This window comes from Bubalus bubalis, chromosome 15, assembly GCF_019923935.1.
Source record: "Bubalus bubalis isolate 160015118507 breed Murrah chromosome 15, NDDB_SH_1, whole genome shotgun sequence".
Taxonomy (NCBI): Eukaryota; Metazoa; Chordata; class Mammalia; order Artiodactyla; family Bovidae; genus Bubalus; species Bubalus bubalis.
The window spans coordinates 51,785,356-51,808,310 of record NC_059171.1 but is presented as its reverse complement, the minus strand read 5'-3'; the positions used below and the strand labels follow the sequence as shown (position 1 = coordinate 51,808,310).

Below are 22,955 nucleotides of genomic sequence, written 5' to 3'. Positions count from 1 at the left end.
TGACCCAGCTTCTGTGGAGGTCAAATGAACATACGTGAAAATACTTTTAACCATCGAGTACTCTATGTTTTTTTTCCCGAGTGGGACATAATGTCTTTTGACGGAAGTGAAGAAAGAGTTTGGGATGAGAGTGATGGAGAACGGTGAAAGGATTAGGGTTCCCCTAGGATGCACAGGCAAACTCTGGGAGATAGTGAGGGAGAGGGAGGCCTGGTGTGCTGCCTTCCATGGGGTCTCAAAGAGTCGGCCAGGACTCAGCCACAAGACACACAGAGGGTATGAGGCAGGGTTGCAGCTGGTAACAGAGACCATGGGTCTGTGGTTCTGACATCTGCCTCAGCCATGGATGCACAACTGGATGTTGGCTGGGGTGGTGAAAGGAATTGGGAGCATGGACAAGGGAATATTATAGTTACAGTATCTAGGCTGAATAGGGAGAGGGTGGAAGAAAGGAACAACTGATACATTTGGGGAGCTGGGGGGGTACTAGTGAGATGGTAGTACCAAGAGCACAGGGAGGTTAGCTGGTGAGGTAGGCAGTAGTGGGTGAGGCTGGAGTTCAAGGTTTGTGACCTGGAGAACATCCAGGTATCTGAACAAGGAGTCACAAGGGAGGGTGTGCTGGCTGGGAGGCCTACATGGGAGCTGAAGGACCCGAGGTCAAAGGTCAGTGACAGGATTGGGGTGGAGAGAGTGACAGCCGAGTGCCAAGATCCCGAGGAACGTGGGTGAGTTGATAGGCCTGGGGACGGCCATGGGGCAAACGGGACCCGTGGATGGTAAGAACATCAGAGGTGGGGGGCAGAGCATCTGGAAGGTTGGAAGGAGAATGCTGCTGCTGCTGCTTCAGGGTTAGGGAGGCCCAGAAAATAGAATGGCCCCAAGGCGTGCTCAGATTTAAAAGTTGATATGCAGTATACAGAATTGGTCACTTTACCTACAGATAATCAAAACTTGTAGGGGCACCCTGGCCTCAACAGGTAAACCTATATGTGTGTGTGGTCAGTCGTGTCAAACTCTTTGCAACCCTTTGGACTGTAGCCCTCCAGGCTCCTCTGCCCATGGAATTTTCCAGGCAAGAATACTGGAGTGGGTTGCCGTGCCCTCCTCCAGGGATCAAACCTGCATTTCCTGTACTGGCAGGAAGACACTTCACCACTGTGCCACAAGAGAAGCCCATGTAAACATATAGGACAAACTGTTTTGGACAACTCCTTTTAGCCATTGACATTTAAAAATATTGTAGGCTCAACAGCACGTGGGAGTTGGTTTGCACCAGTGGATGAGGGATGCACATTGTTAAATTTTCTGGAATTTTGGCAAGCTGGGTGTTATGTTGGTAGCTTGAAGCAGGCCTGTGAGGGAATAGTTATGCCAAGAAAATTTGCAAACACTTCACCACTCTGGCTTTTTCTCCCCTGGAAATCTGGTTGTTGAATATTTTCTAGCACACCACTGAATAGGCCTAATGAGAACCTCCAATTTGCCCAGCCTTACAGTCCTGTTGTGGGTTTAACTGTGTCACTAAAGGAGAAACGTCGTAATCCCAGTGTGTATGGATGTGACCTTCTTGAAAGTATGGTTCTGCCCATGTAATTAAGATGTCAGTTACGATGAGGACATCCTGGAGTAGGAGCTGTTGTTTAGTCGCTCAGTCATATGACTCTTTGGTGACCCCATGGACCGTAGCCTCCTCAGGCTCCTCTATCCATAGATTTTCCAGGCAAGGATATTGGAATGGGCAGGCTGGGTCCTTAATCCCACATGACCGTAGTCTGTAAGAGGAGCCGCAGAGACAGACACACACAGAGAGGAGCACTATGTGAAGACGGAGCTGGGAGGACACTGCGGCTATGGAGGCAGAGACTGAGGCGCGCCAAGGATGGCCCAATGCCAGAAGCCAGGAGAGTGCCGCGAGCTTTGTTCCCTCGGAGCCACCGGAATGAACCAACCTGGCCCACAACACCTCGATTGCAGACTTCAGCCTCCCAGGACTGTGAGATGATACGCTTCCATTGTTCTAAGGCATCCACTTTGTACTAGCTTGTTCAGCATGGCCAGAAACTGACACACCTGCCATGCCATCCTGTCTGGGCACCAGACTGGTGGAAGTTCCCCAGTGAGAACTGTGGAGGGAAGGTCCTTGTTCCTGTGCTCTGGCTCCCAGGGAACCCCTCCTCTCCCCTCCCCAGCCTGTCTGTCCTGCACTCCTCCTTGTCAGCTGCCTCGGATTGTGGAGTGTGCTTTTTTAAAAAAAATTATTTATTTTAACTGGAGGATAATTGCTTTACATTATTGTGATGGTTTTTTGCCATATGTCAGTATGAATTGGCCATAAGTACACGTGTCCCCCTCATCCTGAACCCCCCTCCCACCTCCCTCCATATCCTATCCCTCCAGATTGTCACACAGCACCAGCTTTGGGTGCCCTGCTTTATACATCAAACTCACACTGGTCATCTATTTTACATATGGTAATGTATATGTTTCAATGCTATTCTCGCAAACCATCTCACCCTCTCCTCCTTCCATTGAATCCAAAAGTCTGTTCTTTATGTCTGTGGCTTCTTTGCTGCCCTGTATGTAGGATCATCAGTATCATCTTTCCAGATTCCATATATACATGTTAATATATGACATTTGTCTTTCTCTTTCTGACTTACTTCACTCTGTATAATAGGCTCTAAGTTCATCCACCTCATTAGAACTGACTCAAATGCATTCCTTTCTATGGCTGAGTTAACACTCCATTGTGTATATGTACAACTTCCTTATCCATTCATCTGCCGATGGACATCTAGGTTGCTTCCATGTCCTGGCTACTATTGTAAATAGTGCTGCAGTGAACACTGGGGTACAGGTGTCTTTTTCAAGCAAGATGAAAAGACAGCCCTCAGAATGGGAGAAAATAATAGCAAACAAAAACAATTGACAAAGAATTAATTTCCAAAACATACAAGCAGCTCATGCAGCTCAATACCAGAAAAATTAACAACTCAATCAAAAAGTGGGCAGAAGACCTAAACAGATATGTCTCCAAAGAAAACATACAGGTGCATAATAAACACATACTGCTCAACACCACTTATTATTAGAGAAATGCAAATCAAAACCACAATGAAGTATCACCTCACACTAGTCAGAATGGCCACTATCAAAAAGTCTACAGACAATAAATGCTGGAGAGGGTGTGCAGAAAAGGAACCTTCTTACACTGCTGGTGTGAATGCAAATGGATACAACCTCTATGGAGAACAGTACGGAGAGTCCTTAAAAAACTAGGAATAAAACTAGCATATGACCCAGCAATCCCACTACAGGGCATATACCCTGGAGTGTGCTTTTAAGTCTAGATGAGTTGTCTCCTCTTCTAACTGGTAACGAGAAGCTGTAAATTCAAGGTAGCTGAGGGTGAGGCCAGTGCAGCCATTTCAGACTGCAGTGTGCTCCTGCCTTTAAAAAACTTACCCCACCTTGCTGGTTGAGGAACACCTAAGATCTGGTGTTTCGGGACCTCTGTAATGTGCCAAAGAAAGAGTGAGCGAGCGAGCGAGCGAGTGAGAGCAGGAATGGCTCCTGGCCTCTGCCTCCCCCAGCAGCAGCCAGCAGGCACTGATGTGCTGGTTATAGATTTGCTGCCTGGAGCTCTTGGGTCTTCTGCTCTGGCCCAGTCAATGGGTGTGAGACCTCTGAATTGCAGCAACTGCCCCTAAGTTTCCCCCTTCAGACAAATTCCAGAACAGATTTTTATAAGGTTATGTTTTAAACCCCCCAACTGCCTAGCTACTTGACACTATTGCAAAACTTCAGCTTCAGAAGAATGCAGCAAAAGGGCGGTGTCCCCTCTAGCCATGTCTTGCCCCACCCTGATACTTCCATGAGTGTTTTTCTTGGTGATTCTCAGAATCTCAGGTAGCTGAGGGAGCTGCGTCACCGATGAGTTATCTGTCTATGCGTGTGTTCAGTCATGTCCAGCTCTTTGTGACCCCACTGTAGCATGCCAGACTCCTCTGTCCATGGAATTTTCCAGGCAAGAATTCTGGAGTGAATTGTCATTCCCAACTCCAGGGATCTCACCCATCCAAGGATTGAACCCCGGTCTCCTGTGTCTCCTGCATTGGCAAGCAGATTCTTTACCATTGTGCTACCTGAGAAGTCCAGGGATATTAAACAGAATGGGTGATTTGGGGTGAGGACTGTTTAGCAGCTGCAATTCCTGTTTACAGTTCATTACATTTTGAACACCAGAGGGCGATACAGTCACAGGGAAGAGCTGCTCGGCTTCATTTTCCTAACGTGAGATCAAATGTTGAAAATTGTTCTTTTGACTGTTTCACTCTGTCTCTAAGAAAGATACAGCAAAGGCTTTTGAGACCACTTTCTGGATGTCCAAGTCCTGACACCTGGTCCTGGGACACCCACCAGAGGGTGCTGGGCAGGGTCACAGCTTCCTTTGTGGGGAAGCCCTTGTCACTGACCCTCCCACCCCATGCTGAGACTGTCCGTGCTCGGCTCTTTGGGAGGGTGTGGATTGTGTCCCAGGTAAGAGCTACTTCGAGTGGGGACCCAGCTTGTTACTTCCAGGGCTAGTCATTTAACTGGTTTCCTGAGTTCTATACTTAGTGTCTGGCCCTGATACAATGGAGAAGCCCGAGAGAGAAGAACCCACAAGGAGAGCTGAAGGACTGCAGGGGTCCTGTGGCTCCCTTGGAGGCTCAGACAGTAAAGAATCTGCCTGCAACATGGGAGACCCAGGTTCGATCCCTGGGTGGGGAAGATCCCCTGGAGAAAGGGAATGGCTACCCACCCCAGTATTCTTGCCTGGGAAATCCCATGGACAGGGCAGCCTGGCAGTCTACACAGTCCTCAGGGTCACACAGAGTTGCACACGACTGAGTGACTAACACCCTCACTAGTTTCACTTTATTGGTTGTTGCCCTGACAGCTGGTGGGGCTTTGGTGGTGGCCAGCTGACCAGTCTGTGTGTGTGTGGCCCTGGATCAGCTCTCACCAATGGTCTCTGGCTGCGAGGACATTCTGACAGAATGTTCATGGCTTCTGGAGCACTCTGGACAGTGGTGCAGGACTCATGGAAGAGTCTGGGAGAAGCAGGAGTAGAGCAGTTGGGAATGCCCAGGGGAGGCTTGACAGGGGTGGTGAGGGCCCTGGAAGGGGTGACAGGGCTCAGCTTTGGATCTTTGAGCCTTTGAGGAGAGCCCAAGCTGCACAAGTGCCCACCTAGGTAGACAGGAGGGAGGCAGCATCAGAGCCTATCTAATCCTGCAGGCTTAGAAGCCATAGATGTGTGCGTGTGTGCCCCTGACTACATAACTCACTCAGAAAGGAGACTGTCTACTGGGGATCCAGTGGCTAAGACTCTGAGCTTGCAATGCAGGGGATCGGGGTTTGATCCCTGGTTAGGGAACTAGATCCCACATGCCTCAACTACGAGTTCGTGTGCCGCAACTAAGACCCATTGAAGCCAAATAAATATAAAAAGAAGAAAAAGAAAGGGACCTGTCTACTTTCACCCACTGGGAGAGGCATCTCAGCTCTAGCTATTCAGTCTGTGCACCTTCCAAAGGCATTCAGCAGACAGCGAGACTGTGCTTAGCAATGACATGTTGTCAGATGTAAAGTACCACTTACTCCACAAGACAGAAGAAGGTTGTGCAGACCAAAAAGCTGTGCCAATGAATTGATTACAAGTTAGTGGGCCCTAGCTGTTCATCTGAAAGACAAACCTTTAGAAAACTGAGGGGGAAATGTGTATTTACAATGCTGCTCCAAAGTCATTTCAGTCGAGTCCAACTCTATGTGACCCCATGGACCGTGGCCCACCAGGCTTCTCTGTCCTTGCGATTCTCCAGGCAAGAATACTGGAGTAGGTTGCCATGCCCTCCTCCAGGGGATCTTCCTGACCCAGGGATTGAACCTGTGTCTCTTATGTCTCCTGCATTGGCATTCTTTACCATTGGTGCCACCAGGGAAGACCTGTACCTACAACAGAGGGCACAAAGTCATTGCCATTATCCCAACGATGAGTAAGTTGAAATGTTCCCCCTGGAAAATCCACTGTGGATGCTAGAAACTGGTGCAAGTTCAGAGGACTGCCCTGCTGCCAGGCCTGGGGTTTTCGCAGGAGCTGCTTGACCACGTGCACTAATTAGAGAGGATTCTCGGCTATTTATGATTCTGTTTTTCAATTGAGCCTTTTAAATTAACAAGGATATATAAGGACAGATTTGGAAGTAGAATACTTAGGTGGGGCCCTAGTTTCAGCTTCCTGCCCCTCAGGATTGATGTTCATCCTTGGGGAAAGTGACATGACCACAAGTAGTCAGTCAGCTCTTCCTTAAAACAGACACTGAGTGTCAGATAATGTATCTGACATGTGAAAAATCTTAGGAAATTACCAAGTATGATATAAGGCAGTTATTAATCTCTAGAAGGAATGCTTTAGTATTTCTTTCTCTTTCAAATACATGTCTGTTACCTGTGCTGGGTGAGGCTTCATTTGAAAGTGGACCTTAAGGCGCTAGTGGTAAGGAATCCACCTGCCAATGAAGGAGATGCAAGAGACGAGGAGTGGATCCCTGAGATGGAATGATCCCTGGAGGAGGAATGGCAATTCACTCCAGTATTCTTACCTGGAGAAGCCCATGGACAGAGAAGCCTGGCGGGCTACAGTCCATGGGGCTGCAAAGGGTTGGACATGACGGAGCAATTAGTGGGTTTATTAGAGTTAAAGATACATATCTATAGGCCAGTGCTATTAAACTACTACTTAAATGCAAAAAAAGAGAAAGAAATGACTACTATTCTGGTAGCTGTGTACTCTGTTGGTTTTACAGTCTGTTTGGCCACATTTATATGACAATGTGCAGAATAATCACTATACTGGAAACCATATTGAAGGGAAATTTTGCCTTGAGTAAAGGTTTTTATCTCTGTTTTTGTCCTCTATCTCTTTTAGCTAATTAACAAAAGAGACATCTTGAGCTAATGTGAATGGGGAACAACTACAGGCAACATCAAGGATCAGCGTTCTGCTTAGAGACATTCTGTCCAATAAACACTTCTGTTGGACTTGACGTCTCCTTGGTCTATCACAGCAAGTGCTTACTGTAAGTAAGCGACAAGGTGCTTAAATTTCACATCTGTGAAGTCCATGTTATGTTTCCTAGCAGGGGACAAGACACGATCAATATTTTTTCAGTAATACAGGTCTCAGATTCAGAGCTTTATTTAACCAAACAGATACTGTCCTTGACATTGAACCACATATTGAACCTCACTAAGGAACGGGCTTATTGATACTTCCTTGTTTAAAGCCATTACTCCAATTTTTTTTTTTCATGGACTTTAAAACATACAGCATCTGGCTCATTCACAGATTGATAAGCAAGGGAATATATTAATAGGCCGTGAACTCCTGAAGCAAAGCTCTCTGGTGAGTTGAGCCTGGGGTGTGACATCAAAGCCCGGGTCCACAGCTTACTAGCTAGTGAATTTGGGCAGTTCATCAGCCTCTCCAATCTTATATTGCTCCTCTGTGAAATAAGGATAGGAGTATACCCTCCTCGTACTTTTGTAGGGTTCCACTAAAAATGTAATCAACATGTAAGTTGCCAGCATCTCCAGCACCATCATTACCACAACCCCCAGAACAATGTCTTGCACTAGATGCATCGCATAGCTCATTCTGCTTACTGATGGATTAGAGATTTGGGGCGAAATCTACCAGGATTGCACCTTCAAATTAATAAAACACTTTCAGCATACTCTGTTTCAATTTTAGGGGGCAGAGAGAGAGCAATGATTGTCTTAACAATTGCTCAAACCCCAACCCAAGAAAATAATCATTAGATTTGTGTTTATGAAAGTCCCTAGTGTCATTCTTGGCACATCTATACTAGACATTTGATAAAAGGTCTAAGAGATAAAAAGGGTTCATATTTTATGACTGTTTGCAGAGAAGAAAAGTGGATTAAAGTGACTTGCCCAGAGTCTACAGAAATGTTTTTGGATACTTTTTCTTGATTTAAACTATGAGAAGCCAAATTTTATTTTCTGTTGAATCACACAGATGCCATTATTTTACCTAAGTGTTTTCTTAGGAAACCCAGGCAAAGGAAAATTCCTCCAGACAGCTGCTTGGTCAACCAGCGCTTCTCATGTTACTTAACTAAAGTTGTCAGGTCCAGTGAATCTGGGAACCAGTCAGCACTGGCTCTTAAGGCAGGCAGCTCTACAGAACCATCTGGAGCCCTTAAAAGTGCCTGAGCTGGGTCCACTGTGCAAGATTTTGTGTTGGGTTAAATCCAAGAGATTTTTGCTTTGGGACACCATGGGTGGCACCTAGACATCAGAATTCTTAAAACCTTTACCAATGATTCTAGAAAGAGTTCCTCTCTAGTTCTTCCCTCTTTGGGTCTTCTATGGTTCTTTTTAAAACTGAAGTACAGTTGATTTACAACGTTACATTAATTTAGATGATTAAGTATTTTTATAGACTACATTCCATTTAAAAGTTATTACAAATAACATATATATTTCCCTGTACTGTACAATATATCCTTGTTGCTTATTTATTTTCTACATAGTAGTATGCATGTCTGAATCCCATACCCCATCTTGCCCCTCCCCTTCTCCCCCCAACCTGGTAACCACTAGTTTGTCCTCTCTATCTGTGAGTCTATCCCTCTATTGTTATATTCATTTGTTTGTTTCATTTTTTAGATTCCACATACAAATGATCACACAGAGTAATTGTCTTTATCTGGCTTATTTCACTAAGCATAACACTCTCTAGGCTTGTCCACATTGTTGCAAATGGCAGAATTTTATTCTTTTTACAGCTGAGTAATATTCCATTGTGTGTGTGTGTGTGTGTGTGTGTATACACACACTACATCTTTATCCATTTATCTGTTGGTGGCCACATAGATTGCTTCCATATCTTGGCTATTATAAATAATGCTACTATGAACACTGGGGAGAACGTATTTCTTAGAATTAGTGTTCTTGTTTTCTTTGCCTAGCAGTGGAATTGCTAGGTCATATGATAGTTCTTCTCATACTGTTCATGGGGTTCTCAAAGCAAGAATACTGAAGTGGTGTGTCATTCCCTTTTCAGTGGACCACTTTTTGTCAGAACTCTACACCATGGTCCATCTTTGGTGGCCCTACCTGGCATGGCTCATAGTTTCATTGTTAGACAAGGCTATGGTCCTTCTTAGATATTAAGTAGCCTTAAGATATTAAGATACCTTCTTAGATATCTATATTCTTAGATATTAAGCCTTAGAAGAGCCAAGGCTGTGGCCCTTCTTATATATTAAGAAGAGATGGCAAGAATACACAGAAGAACTATACAAAAAAGACCTTCATGACCCAGATTACCACGATGATGTGATCACTCACCTAGAGCCAGACATCCTGGAATGCAAAGTCAAGTGGGCCTTAGGAAGCATCACTATGAACAAAGCTAGTGGAGGTGATGGAATTTCAGTTGAGCTATTCCAAATCCTAAAAGATGATGCTGTGAAAGTGCTGCACTCAATATGCCAGCAAATTTGGAAAACTCAGCAGTGGCCACAGGACTGGAAAAGGTCAGTTTTCATTCCAATCCCAAAGAAAGGCAATGCCAAAGAATGTTCAAACTACTGCACAATTGCACTCATCTCACACGCTAGCAAAGTAATGCTCAAAATTCTCCAAGCCAGGCTTCAACAGTACGTGAACTGTAAACTTCCAGATGTTCAAACTGGATTTAGAAAAGGCAGAGGAACCAGAGGTCAAATTGCCAACATCCAATGGATCATCAGAAAAAAGCAAGAAAGTTCCAGAAAAAAAATCTACTTCTGCTTTATTGACTATGCCAGAGCCTTTGACTGTGTGGATCACAATAAACTGTGAAAAATTCTTAAAGAGATGGGACTACCAGACCACCTGACCTGCCTCCTGAGAAATCTGTATGCAGGTCAAGAAGCAACAGTAGAACTGAACATGGAACAACAGACTGGTTCTAAATAGGGAAAGGAGTATGTCAAGGCTGTATATTGTCACCCTGCTTATTTAACTTATATGCAGAGTACATCGTGAGAAATGCTGAGCTGGATGAAGCACAAGCTGGAATCAAGATTGCCGGGAGAAATATCAATAACCTCAGATATGCAGATGACACCACCCTTATGGCAGAGAGTGAAGAGGAACTAAAGAACCTCTTGATGAAAATGAAAGAGGTGAGTGAAAAAGTTGGCTTAAAACTCAACATTCAAAAAACTAATATCATGGTATCTGGTCCCATCACTTCATGGCAAGTAGATGGAGAAACAATGGAAACAGTTGGAGACTTAATTTTCTTGGGGTCCAAAATCACTGCAGATGGTGACTGCAGCCATGAAATTAAAAGACACTTGCTCCTTGGAAGAAAAGCTATGACCAACCTAAACAGCATATTAAAAAACAGACATTACTTTACCAGCAAAGGTCCATCTAGTCAAAGCTTTGGTTTTTCCAGTAGTCATGTATGGATGTGAGAGTTGGACTACAAAGAAAGCTGAGTGCCCAAGAATTGATGCTTTTGAACTGTGGTGTTGGAGAAGATTCTTGAGAGTCCCTTGGACTGCAAGGAGATCCAACCAGTCCATTCTAAAGGAAATCAGTCCTGAATATTCATTGGAAAGACTGATGCTGAAGCTGAAACTCCAATATTTTGGCCACCTGATGCAAAGAACTGACTCATTTGAAAAGACCCTGATGCTGGGAAAGATTGAGGGCAGGAGGAGAAGGGGACAATAGAGATTGAGATGGTTGGATAACATCACTAACTCAATGGACATGAGTTTGAGTAAGTTCCCAGAGTTTTTGATGGACAGGGAAGCCTGGCATGCTGCAGTTTATGGGGTTGCAAAGAGTCAGACACTACTGAGTGACTGAACTGAACTCAGCTAAAGTGATGGTAGTTCTATTCTTCTTCTTATTTTTTTTAGCAAACTCTGTACTATTTTTCATAGGGACTGCACTAATTTTCATTCCCACCAACCATGCAGGAGGGTTCCCTTTTCTCCGCATCCTTGACAAAATGTTATTTGTTGACAGCCATTTAGACATGTGTGAGGTGACATCTCATCGTGGTTTCAATTTTCATTTCTCTGATGATTAGGGATATTGAGTATTTTTTCAAGAGTCTGTAGGTCATCTGTATATCCTCTTTGGAAAAACATCTATTCAGTTCTTCTGCCCATAGTTTTCATCAAGTGTTTGTCTTTTGATGTTCTGTTGTATAAGCTGAATATATTTATATATTTTGGATATTAACCTCTTGTCAGTCACACCATTTACAAATATTTTCTCCCATTCCATAGGTGGTCTTTTCATTTGTCAATGGTTTCCTTTGCTGTACAAACTTTTTTAAGTTTAATTATGTTCCATTTGTTTATTTTTGCTTCTGTTTCTTTTGCCTTAAGAGGCAGATCCAAAAAGATATTGCTGCTGTTTATGTCAAAAAATGTTCTGCCTATGTTTTCTTTTAGGAGCTTTATAGTATTTGGTCTTACATTTAGGTCTTTAGTCCATTTGAGTTTATTTTTGTGTATGGTGTCAGAGAATGTTCTAATTTCATTCTTTTACATGTAGTTGTCCAGTTTTTCCAGCACCACTTACTGAAGAGACTGTCTTTTCTCCATTGTATATTCTTGCCTCCTTTGTTGTAGATTAAATGACCATAAGCTTGTGGGTTTATTTCTGGGCTCTCTATTCTGTCCCATTGATCAATATATCTGTTTTTGTGCCAGTACCATGCTGTTTTGCTTACTGTAGTTTCAGAGTATAGCCTGAAGAAAGGGAGCTTGATACCTCCAGCTGTGCCCTTTTTTCTAAAGATTGCTTTGGCAATTCAGTGTCATTTGTAGTTTCATGTAAATCTTAGAATTACTTGTCCTACTTCTCTGAAAAATGTCATGGGTATTGATAGAGAGTACATTTTATCTGTAGATTGCTTTAGGCAGTATGCCCATTTTAACAATATTAATTCTTCCAATCCAAGAACATGGACTATCTTTCCATTTTCTTTGTATCATCTTCAATTGCCTTCATTAATATTTTACAGTTTTCAGAATATAGATCTTTCATCTCCTTGGTTAAGTTTATTCTTACATATTTTAGTCTTTTTGATGTGATTTTAAACCGGATTTTTTTTTAATTTGTCTTTCTGATAGTTCATTATTACTATTTCAAAAAGCAGTAGATTTCTATATATCAATCTTTTATCCTGTAAATTTACAAAGTTATTTAGTTTCAACAGTTTTTTTTGTTGTTGTTGTTGGAGACTTTAGGGTTTTCTAGAAATAGTACCATGAAATCTGCAAATAGTCACAGATTTAGTCCTCTTCCAATCTGGATGCCTTTAATTGCTTTTCCTTGTCTGATTGCTGTGGTTAGCATTTCCAATACTATGTTAAATAGAAGTGGTGATAGTGGGCATCCTTGTCTTGTTCCTGACTCTAGAGGAAAGGCTGTCAAATTTTCACAGAGAGTATGATGCTAATTCCGTTATTGGTCTTTTTTATGTAAATGCTCTTTATTTTGTTTGAACTTTTGTTGTTCAGTCACTAAGTCACGTCCAACTCTTTGGACCCCATGAACTGCAGCATGCCAGGCTTTGCTGTCCTTCATTATCTCCTGGAGTTTGCTCAAACTTATTGAGTCAGTGATGCTATCTATCTCATCCTCTGCCACCCCCTTCTCTTGTCCTCAATCTTTCCTGGCATCAGAGTCTTTTCCAATGAATCAGCTCTTCCCATCAGGTGGCCAAAGTATTGGAGCTTCAGTTTCAGCATCAGTCCTTCCAATGAGTATTCAGGGTTGATTTCCTTTAGGATCGACTGGTTTAATCTCCATGCTTTCCAAGGGACTCTCAAGAGTCTTATCCAGCACTACAATTTGAAAGCATCAATTCTTTGGTGCTCAGCCTTCTTTATAGTCCAACTCTCACATCCTTACCTGACTACAGGAAAAACCATAGCTTTGACTATACGGACTTTTGCTGGCAAAGTGATGTCTCTGCTTTTTAATACACTGTCTAGGTTGGTCATAGCCTTTCTTCCAAGGAGCAAATGTCTTTTAATTTCATGGCTGCAGTCACCATCTGCAGTGATTTTGGAGCCCAAGAAAATAAAATCTGTGTCTGTTTTCATTGTTTCCTCATCTATTTGCCATAAAGTGATGGAACTGGATATCTTTGTCTATACCCACAACTTTGATGAGAATTTTTATCATGAATTAATGTTGAATTTTGTCAAATGCGTTTTATGCATCTATTGAGATGATTATGTGATTTCTTTTAGCCAGGTCTTAATGTGGTGTATCAAACTGTTTGATCTGCAAATACTGGACCATCCTTGTATCCCTGGAATAAATCCCACTTGATCATGGTGTATAAGTATGATTCTTTTAACATACTGTTGAATTCAACTTATTAATATTTTGTTGAGGATTTTTGCATCTACATTCATCAGAGATACTGGCTTTAATTTCCTTTTTTGTAGTGTCTTTGTCTGGTTTTGGCATCAGGGTAATAGAATGAATTTGGGAGTGCTTTCTTCTCTTCTCTTTTATTTCTTTGGAATAATTTGAGCAGGACAGGTATTAGCTCTTCTTTATATGTTTTGTAAAATTCCCCCGTGAAGCTGTCTGGTCCTGGACTTTTGTTTCCTGGGAGTTTTTAAATTATAAATTCAATTTCACTACCAGTGATCAGTTTGTTCAGATTGTCTATTTCTTTCTGATTCAGTCTTAGAGAATTGTATGTTTCTAGAAATTTGCCCATTTCTTCTAGGTTATCCAATTTATTGGACTATCACTGTTCATAGTGTTCTATGATATTTTGTATCCTTGTGATATTATTGGTTGTTATGTTTTCCTCTATCATTTCTTATTTTGTTTATTTGGGTCCTGTTTCTTTTTTATAAGCCTGGCTAAAAGTTTATCAATTTTATTTGTCTTTTAAAAAAGACTACTGTTGGTTTCACGGATACTTTCTTTTATTTTGGTATCTACTTTATTTTCTCTCTGATCTTTATTATTTACTTCCTTCTGCTGACTTTGTTTTTCTTTTTCTAATTCCTTTAGATATTAAGTTAGGTTGTTTATTTGAAATGTTTCTTGCCCTTGAGATAGGCAAGGACTATCACTATAAACTTCCTTCTTAGAACTGCATTTTGCTGCATTCCATAGGTTTGGGAAGTTGTGCTTCCATTTTCATTTTTCTGGAGGTATTTTCTGATTTATTTCCTCTGTAGTTTCTTCATTGACTCATTGTTTTTAAGGGAGCATGTTGTTTAGTCTCCATTTTCCCCCTGGTTTTCTTTCTGCAATTGATTTCAAGTTTCATACTACTGTTATCAGAAAAAATGCTTCTTATAATTTCTATCCTTTAATATTTGTTGAGACTTATTTGGTGGCCTAGTATGTGACCAATCATAGGGAATGTTCCACATGTACTTGAAAAAGATGTATATTCTGTTTTTAGATGGAATGCCTTGTAGATATCTATTAAATCTAGTTAGTCTAATATCATTTAAGACCACCATTTCCTTATTGATTTTCTGTCTGGATAATCTGTCCATTGATGCAAACGGGGTGTTAAAGTCCTCTATTACTATTGTGGTTTTGTTAGTTTCTCCCTTTATGTCTATTAATATTTGCTTTATACATTTAGGTGTTTCTATATTAGGTACCTATATGTTGATAAGTGCTATATTCTTTTCTTATATTGAACCCTTTATCATTATATAATGCTCTTCTTTATCTTTTGTTAAACTTTGTTTTAAAGTCTGTTTTTTTATGCTATGAGTATTGCTATCCCCAGTTTCTTGTCATTTCCATTGTTTAAATATCCATTTATTAAATATTGAAATATCTTTTTCCATCCTCTCATTTTCAATCTCTGTGTGTTTTTATTTCTGAAGTGAGTCTCTGATAAGACAGATCCTGGTTTTTTCTTTTTTTCTAATCAGCCACCCTATGTTATCTTATTAAAACATTTAGTCCATTGACATTCAGAATTGTTATTGCTAGGTGTGTACTTCTTGCCATTTTGATATTTCTTTCTGGTTGCTTTTGTAGTTCTCTGTTATTTTCTTCATTTAGTTTCTTTCCTTGTGGTTTAATAATTTTTTTTGGTGATGTGCTTGTTTTCCTTTCTCTTTAATTGTATATCTGTTGTAGGTTTTTGATTTGTGGTTACCATCCCCTTTGCCTTCTATGATTCTATGCTTTCTTCATATTTATAGATTTAGGCACTTTAAAATTTCCATCCTCTTTGTAACCTCTTTTTAAAAGGGACATTTTTTAACTTTGAAAAATTATGAAATGTAATAGGAATTAACCAATTTGCATTCTGAAACATGAACATTTGGTTTTACCGAAATGCCAGAGTTGTTCTGTAATTTTGCTTGAGGTACTGCTGGACTGGTAGCCAATAACCTCTTAATTTTACACAGTCAAAGAAATATCATATCTTTTCCCTTTCTAAATTCACTTAACAGAATGAATTTTACCCAGATAACTTGTCCCTTTGAAAAGTGACCTGAATTCCATATAATAGCAATAATAACAACAACAATGTAGTGGGGGTAATAATAGTAACAGAGATAGCCTTTGTTATAGGCTATCTCTTTGTTATAGGCTAATAATATAATGCCTTTGTTCATTGCATTGGGTTCTTTAGATTTATTTTAGATTAGGCCTTCCCTGGTGGCTCAGATGGTAAAGAATCCGCCTGCAATGCAGGAGACCTGGGTTTGATCCCTGGGTAGCGAAGATCTCCTGGAGAAGGAAATGGCAACCCACTCCGGTATTCTTGCCTGGAGAATTCCATGGACAGAGGAGCTGGCGGGCTACAGTCTATGGGGTCACAAAGAGTCAGACATGACTGAGCAACTAACACTATTTGTTGGAACTACATGCCCTTGTACATCACATGTTCAAAAAGAGTCGTGTTTGCATCTGCTGATGTACGTAGCTTACATTAAACACTATGTACCCTAATATTTATGATTCTTAGGTTATTTTGATTGAATATTAAAATTCATCTAGTACTTGTTGCAGATTCTGTGCTGATGTATTGATATTAGCCATTTATTATAATAGCCCTAACCCTATGTGGCAATTGAGAGAGGTATATAAAAGGCCTCCAGGAGCACCTAAGGGAATAGTGAAGATCCCATAAACAGAATGCACATCTACGAGTGCTAAGTTGCTTCAGTTGTGTCCCACTCTTTGTGACCCCGTGGACTGTATACTGCCAGGTTCCTCTGTCCATGGGATTCTCCAGGCAAGAATTCTGGAGTGGGTTGCCATGCCCTCCTCCAGGGGATCTTCCCCACCCAGGGATTGAACCCACATCTCTTTCGTCTCCTGCACTGGCAGGCGACTTTCTTACCACTAGCGCCACCTCGGAAGCCCATAAATAGAATACACAGGGAAAATTAGTATGTGGTGTCCCATCCCCCAATACAAACACACACACATAGACTTCTCTCTCCAATTTTCTAACTTACAGAAAGGCCATGTTGCTTTGTCTTGGAATATTTTCTAAATTCCTCTCTTCAAACTTCAATGATTATACTGCTTTTACAGTACATTTAGTGCATTTTGCATCAAGGAGTTATTGATGTTCTTCCCACGAGTTATGTCCTTAACAAACATCATTTAAACGTCACCATTTCTAGAAAGCCTCACTTGTTTAAGCAGAATTTCCTGCTATATCTTCAGATTATATATCAGAAGCCATACATATATAGGCATGTGCTGACATTCTATGTGTTAGAGCGTACCTCAGCATGAATGTTTTACTTCTTCAATTTAAGTGCCTAGGCCCATTGAATATACTCTTCCTCCTGCCTAGAGTATACTTGCTTCTCAAGTATACTTGAGAAGTACACAAACCCAGTCATTTGGTTCTTTTCAGATATCTGCTTGGCTATTTTTGTTCAAGGAAGCTTTTTCTGATCTTCCTCTGTATGGTCTTAACATTTACATGGTCTTGTAACACCTCTCCAAATTCTTATATTTATTTGAGCAATCATTTGAATAATACGTATCTCTGTTAGTAGGCTGTAACTCTGTAAACCACAAACCCAGAGTCTGTATTTTTGTTTACCAGGGTATTTCTAGCATTTAAGCAATGACTGGATCTAGTCGGTAACCAAATGGTGAATGACTAGATGAATAAGAAACTATGTTTTCTCTCTGAAGAACAGTACAGTTCTACTTCACCTGAGAGTTTTGCAATACTTAAAAAATTATAAACTTATAGCTTTTGTCCTTGTAATTAAACTTAAAAGTTTCTGGACAGCAAAGGAAACCATAAGCAAAAGAAAAAAGGCAATCTATGGACTGGAAGAAAATATTTACAAACAATGCTACTGACAAGGGCTTAATTTCCAAAATATACAAAAAGCTCATACAGCTTAATGTCAAAAAACAAACAACCCAATCAAAAAATGGGCAGAAGACCTAAATAGACATTTCTCCAAAGAAGACATTCAGATGATAACAGGAACATGAAAAGATGCTCAATATTGCTAATTACTAGAGAAATCCAAATTAAAGCTACAATGAAGTATCACCTCAAAGCAGTCAAAATGGCCATCATTAAAAAGTCTCCAGATAATAAATGCTGGAGCGGGTGTGGAGAAAAGGGAACCTTTCTACACTCTTGGTGGGAATGTAAATTGGTGCAGCCACTATGGAGAACAGTAAGGAGGTTCCTTAAAAAAATAAAAACAGAGTTACCATATGATCCTGTAATCCCACTCCTGGGCATATGTCCAGAGAAAATTCTAACTGAAAAAGATACAAGCACCCCAAAGTTCATAGCAGCAGTATTTACAACAGCCAAGACATGGAAGCAACCTAAATGTCCACTGACAGATGAATAGGTAAAGACGTGACATATCATATACATACATATGAATATTACTCAGCCATACAAAAGGAATGAAGTAATATCATTTGCAGCAACAAGGTGGATTTAGAGATTATCATATTAAGTGAAGTAAGTCAGACAGCAAAATACAAATATCATATGACATCATTTAAATGTGTAATCTAAAAAAGTGATACAAACTCACTTATGAAACAGAAATAGACTCCCATAGAAAACAAATGTATAATTACCCACAGGGAATAGTGGGGTGTGTGAGAGAGAGATAAATTAGGAGTTTGGGATTAATGTGTATACACTACTATATATAAAATAGACAACAAGGACCTACATATAACACAGGGAATTATACTCAGTATCTTCTAATAACCTATAATGGAAAAGAATCTGAAGAAGGATACATATGTACATATGTATATCTATATGGGCTTTCTATATATATATATATATATATATAGGAAGCCCATATATATATATATATATATCTCTCTCTCTCTCTCAATATACACACACACACATATAGCAGAATCACTATGTTATACACTTGAAACTAATGCAATATTGTAAATTAACTACACTTCTTTTTTTTTTTTTTTAAAGGACATTGTTCTTAAGCTGAAGTGATGCTGGAACTTCAGTATTTATTTCTAAATGTCTTTAGTTCCACACCGCACCTCCCCCACATCCTCACCCCATTTCTTTGCATAATGATGGGCTGCTTCCTAAACTCTGGCTGGAAATCAGGATCTATGAGAAATAACCATTGTATCTGAAAAAAAACAAAACAAAACAAAACAATGCTATCTAGAAGCGAGAGTGCTCTGAACTATTTGCACAAAATAGCACTAGGATTTGTTGTGTGTCATGCTAAGAAGCAAACTTAAACTCTACTGTCAACTTCAGGAGCAAGATCCCATTTTGCAAAATTCAAGAGTAACACCTGTCTCATTGAACCCTTTTTCAATCTTTATGACCTTACTCAAAATCACAGGGAACTATTCTCTCATGTGATCTTTTTATGTTACATAAGAGTTTAACAAGAAGTCTCTAATTCTTAAAACCACCTCAGTCACCTCAATGCCTATTAACTAAGATTAGAGCAAAATGTTCAGATATGAAAATTGTTGAATTAATGTAGTGAAAAATTGTAGTTTTCCCCTTACTAATGTTATATGGTCCTTCCAGTAATTTTAAAGCAATTGATTAGTATCAGCCTTAGACCAAAGGAAAATAAAATTTAAAAGAACTCAACTTGACCCTCAATATCCAAAGCAAACTTCAGAAAGAACCACCAAGCTGGAGGTATCACACTCCCTGATTTCAAACTATATTGTAATGCTATAGTAATCAAAATAGTATGGTATTGGCATAAAAACAGACATACAGATCAGTGGGACAGAATACAGAGCCCAGAAATAAAGCCAGGCTCATATGGTCAATTAATCTATGACAAAGGAGCTAAGAATATACACTGGGGAAAGGACAGTTTCTTCAATAAATGGTATTGGGAAAACTGGACAGCCACATGCAAAAGAATGAAACTGGATCACTATATTACACCATATGCAAAAAATCAACTCAAAATGGATTAAAAAGCTGAATGTAAGACCTGAAACAACCAAACTCTTAGAAGAAAATGTAGGTTTGGAAGTACCTTTTGACATTGGTGTGGGTGACAATATTTTGGATTTGACATCAAAAGCAAAGACTAAAAAACAAGCAAGTGAGAATACATCAAACTAAAAACCTTCTACGCAGCAAAGGACACCATCAACAAAATGAAAAAGCAACCTACCAAATGGGAGAAAGTAGTTGCAAATCATATATTTGACAATGGCTTAATATCTAGAATATATAAAGAATTCATACAAATCAACAGCAAAACAGCAAGCAAGCAATCCAATTAAAAGTGGGTAGAAGATCTGAATAGGTATTTTTTCAAAGCAGGCACACAGGTGGTACATGAAAGGTGTTCAACATAAATGATCATCAGGGAGATGCAAGCCACAACCGCAGTAAGCTGTCACCTCACACCTGTCAAACTGGCTATCACCAAAATGTCTGCACGTAACGAATGGTGATGAAAATGTGGAGAAAAGGGAGCCCTTGGTGCACTGTTGATAAGAATGCAAACTGGGGCAGCACCTAAGGGAAACAGTACCTCAGAAAATTTAAAAAACTACCACATGATTCAGCAGTTTCACTTCTGGGTATTTATCTGAAGAAAATAGAAGATTTAACTCAAAAAGACACCTGTACCTCCATGTTCATAGTGGCATTATTTACAATAGCCAAGATACGGAGACAACCTACGTGTGTATCAGTGGATAAAGAAAATATGGTAGATAGCACTTAATCATAAAAAAAGGAAATCCTGCCATTTGTGACATTTGTGGTCTTGAGGGTATCATGCTATGTCAAATAATTGAGACAAATACCATGCAATCTCACTTACATGTAGAACTTGAAAATAACCTGAGCTCACAGATATAGAGATCAGGTTGGTGGCTGCCTTAAGCAAAGTGGGGGTGGTGGGGGGATGGGTAATGTAGCCGTGGTGACAGTTGGAGGTGGTCAAAAGGTACAAAATTCTAGCTACAAAATAAACATAAGTGATAAAGATGTAATGTACAGCATAGTGACTATAGTTAATAATACTGTATTGCCTATTGAAAGTTGCTAAGAGAGAAGATTTTAAAAGTTTTCATCACAAGAAAAAAAATTTGTAACTATGTATGGTGCTGGATGTTAACTAGACTTGGTGATCTCTTAGCAATATATACAAATATTGAATCATTACATTGTACACCCGAAACGAATTAAATATGTCAACTATATCTCAATAAAAAAAAAATTAAAAGAACCCAGTTTGCATGTCAGGGGATAGCCCATTTTCTTGATTGAAAGTTGTGGTGGAAACCTGGAGGCAGTTTCATACCAGCATTCAGTTGAGCCCAGCACCAGCTGACTAAGGATCCGATTAGATACACAGATACAGCATGTATTTTGGTATCACTGGATATGCCTTGTAATGGCAACCTTCAAGTTCATGCATGTTTTATTCTCTCTTTGTTGTGTTTTCCAGAGGGATAATCTATTGGCTGATATAGTAGCAAATCAAAAGTAACTCGACGCCATTGATTCGCTTAAGCTCGTGTGGAAACAATGGAAAGAGGCAGCCATTTACTCTGAAAGAGTGGAACAGGTATGAAATAGTTCCTTTTGTTGCTGCCTTTCTTTAGCTCTTTGCACACCTATTTCCAGACCAGTTGAAAACAGCAAGTGGTTCCTGTTTGAAAACACAGGATCGGAGTTATACGAACAGGTACTGGGGATTATTTGTGACATTCCAAGTTGTCTTGTCTTCAGGATGCTGTTTATATAAGTACCAGTACAGTCAAGAGGTAATTATTTTTCAATAACAAATTGTAATCACACTAGGGAGAGTTAATACTTTAAAATATAGGCTTAGCATTTTCGATGTGTGTTTAGCTTTAAGATACAATGCTCTCTGAATAAGATCTTGCTCCAGTAAACAGATTTCTATAGAGAGTTTACAGATGTTATAAAAAATGGCAAAACGTGTTGGTTTCTCCAATCACAGCCATCAAAAGTGTTTTCACTGTTTAATGATCTAATCTCCTCTGCTCATATTTTACATTCTCAGCAGTGAAGGGACCCTGCCAAGAAAGGAAGAGTCTGATTTCTTTTTTTTCCATTTTCAGAATTCACATAGTAGATAGAGGTGAAACTTCTTTTATTCTGAAGGAAACATTTCATGTCAACATGAAAATTTTAGCACAGCATTTGTAGGACTCCTCGAGTTAGTACCTTTAAAATATGTGCTTATTTTGAATTGGATGTTTGTCACCATTGGAGCACTGAGCCTTCTTTCAGTTGTATCTTTATCAAGAGACAGGTGAATGTGGTTTGGTAGTGACTGTTCAGTGGTCAGTGCTTTAAGAAATTATGATATTCATGGATTGTAATGCAGCTAGGTGACTCAGATGGTAAAGAATCTGGCTGCAATGCAGGAGACCCAGGTTCAACCCCCTGGGTGGGAAGATCCCCTGGAGAAGGAAATGGCAACCCACTCCAGTATTCTTGCCTGGAGAATTCCATGGACAGAAGAGCCTGGCGGACTACAGTCCATGGGGTTGCGAAGAGTCAGACACGACTGAGCGACTAACACCAATGCAGCTAGAAAGTAATTTAAGTTCAGAAGATTAAGTATCATGTACCTATCACGATCAAAATTAAATTACTTAATAACTTAGCATAACAATTTTTTCTTCATTGGATAGTATAGATGAGAAACTATGAATAAAGACTTGAATTTTGCATAGGAATATGAGCATTCAAAAGGCTAAGAGAAAGAACTCATAAAAATTATATTTTATATAAGGCATTAAACAAGGGTATAGCTCCATTATTTAAGTTTAAGGAGAGTTTTTAGCAGATATTTGGACTATTGTCCTGTAGTTAGTAGGTTCTTAGCATAATGTCTTTATTTTCACAAATTGAAACAAGTAAGGGTTTCGATGTATGGCTCTATTGAATTTGACACTAAATGTTATCTACATTAATAATATATGAAGAGTCTGGTTTCTAGCTCACCAAGGGCACAGAAAAATAACAGGTTGTTGCTTGAACACAAAAAAGCAAACTTGCAGTCTTTGTGGTCTTTTATGTTTCCGTTTGTAGAATAAACCAGCTACTAACAACTCTGACCAGCTATCTTTTCTTAGATGTTGTCTAAAAGGAAATAGCTTGATCTTTTAATTGAGGTACATGACACTAAGCAATGTTGGTTGACCAGAATCTAGCGAAAATAAACTCAAAAGAAAACAATGTATATAAATTTGTGTATAGGGAGGAATTTTCCTGGTTTAATCCAAGGAAGAATTAATTGACAAACTGTGGGAGACAAGGAGTTGCAAGTGTACCTAAACCCCATCTAGGTTCTATCTCCGTCTCTTGCCACTGCTCGTCCTCTGCA

The 22,955-nt window shown here is 39.9% G+C and overlaps 1 protein-coding gene across 2 annotated transcripts in view; it reads left to right on the top strand.

Moving 5' to 3' along the window:
- The window catches only part of DNAJC5B (DnaJ heat shock protein family (Hsp40) member C5 beta), a 93,532-nt gene that overhangs the window by 12,050 nt on the left and 58,527 nt on the right, over positions 1-22,955 (top strand). The window contains exons 2-3 of one of the 2 annotated variants that reach the window (XM_025265329.3): positions 6,977-7,127; positions 21,042-21,161. The gene's annotated coding sequence lies outside the window, so the exon portion shown is untranslated. The remainder of the gene's footprint in view (positions 1-6,976; positions 7,128-21,041; positions 21,162-22,955) is intronic. The other variant, XM_025265331.3, reaches the window with a different exon arrangement.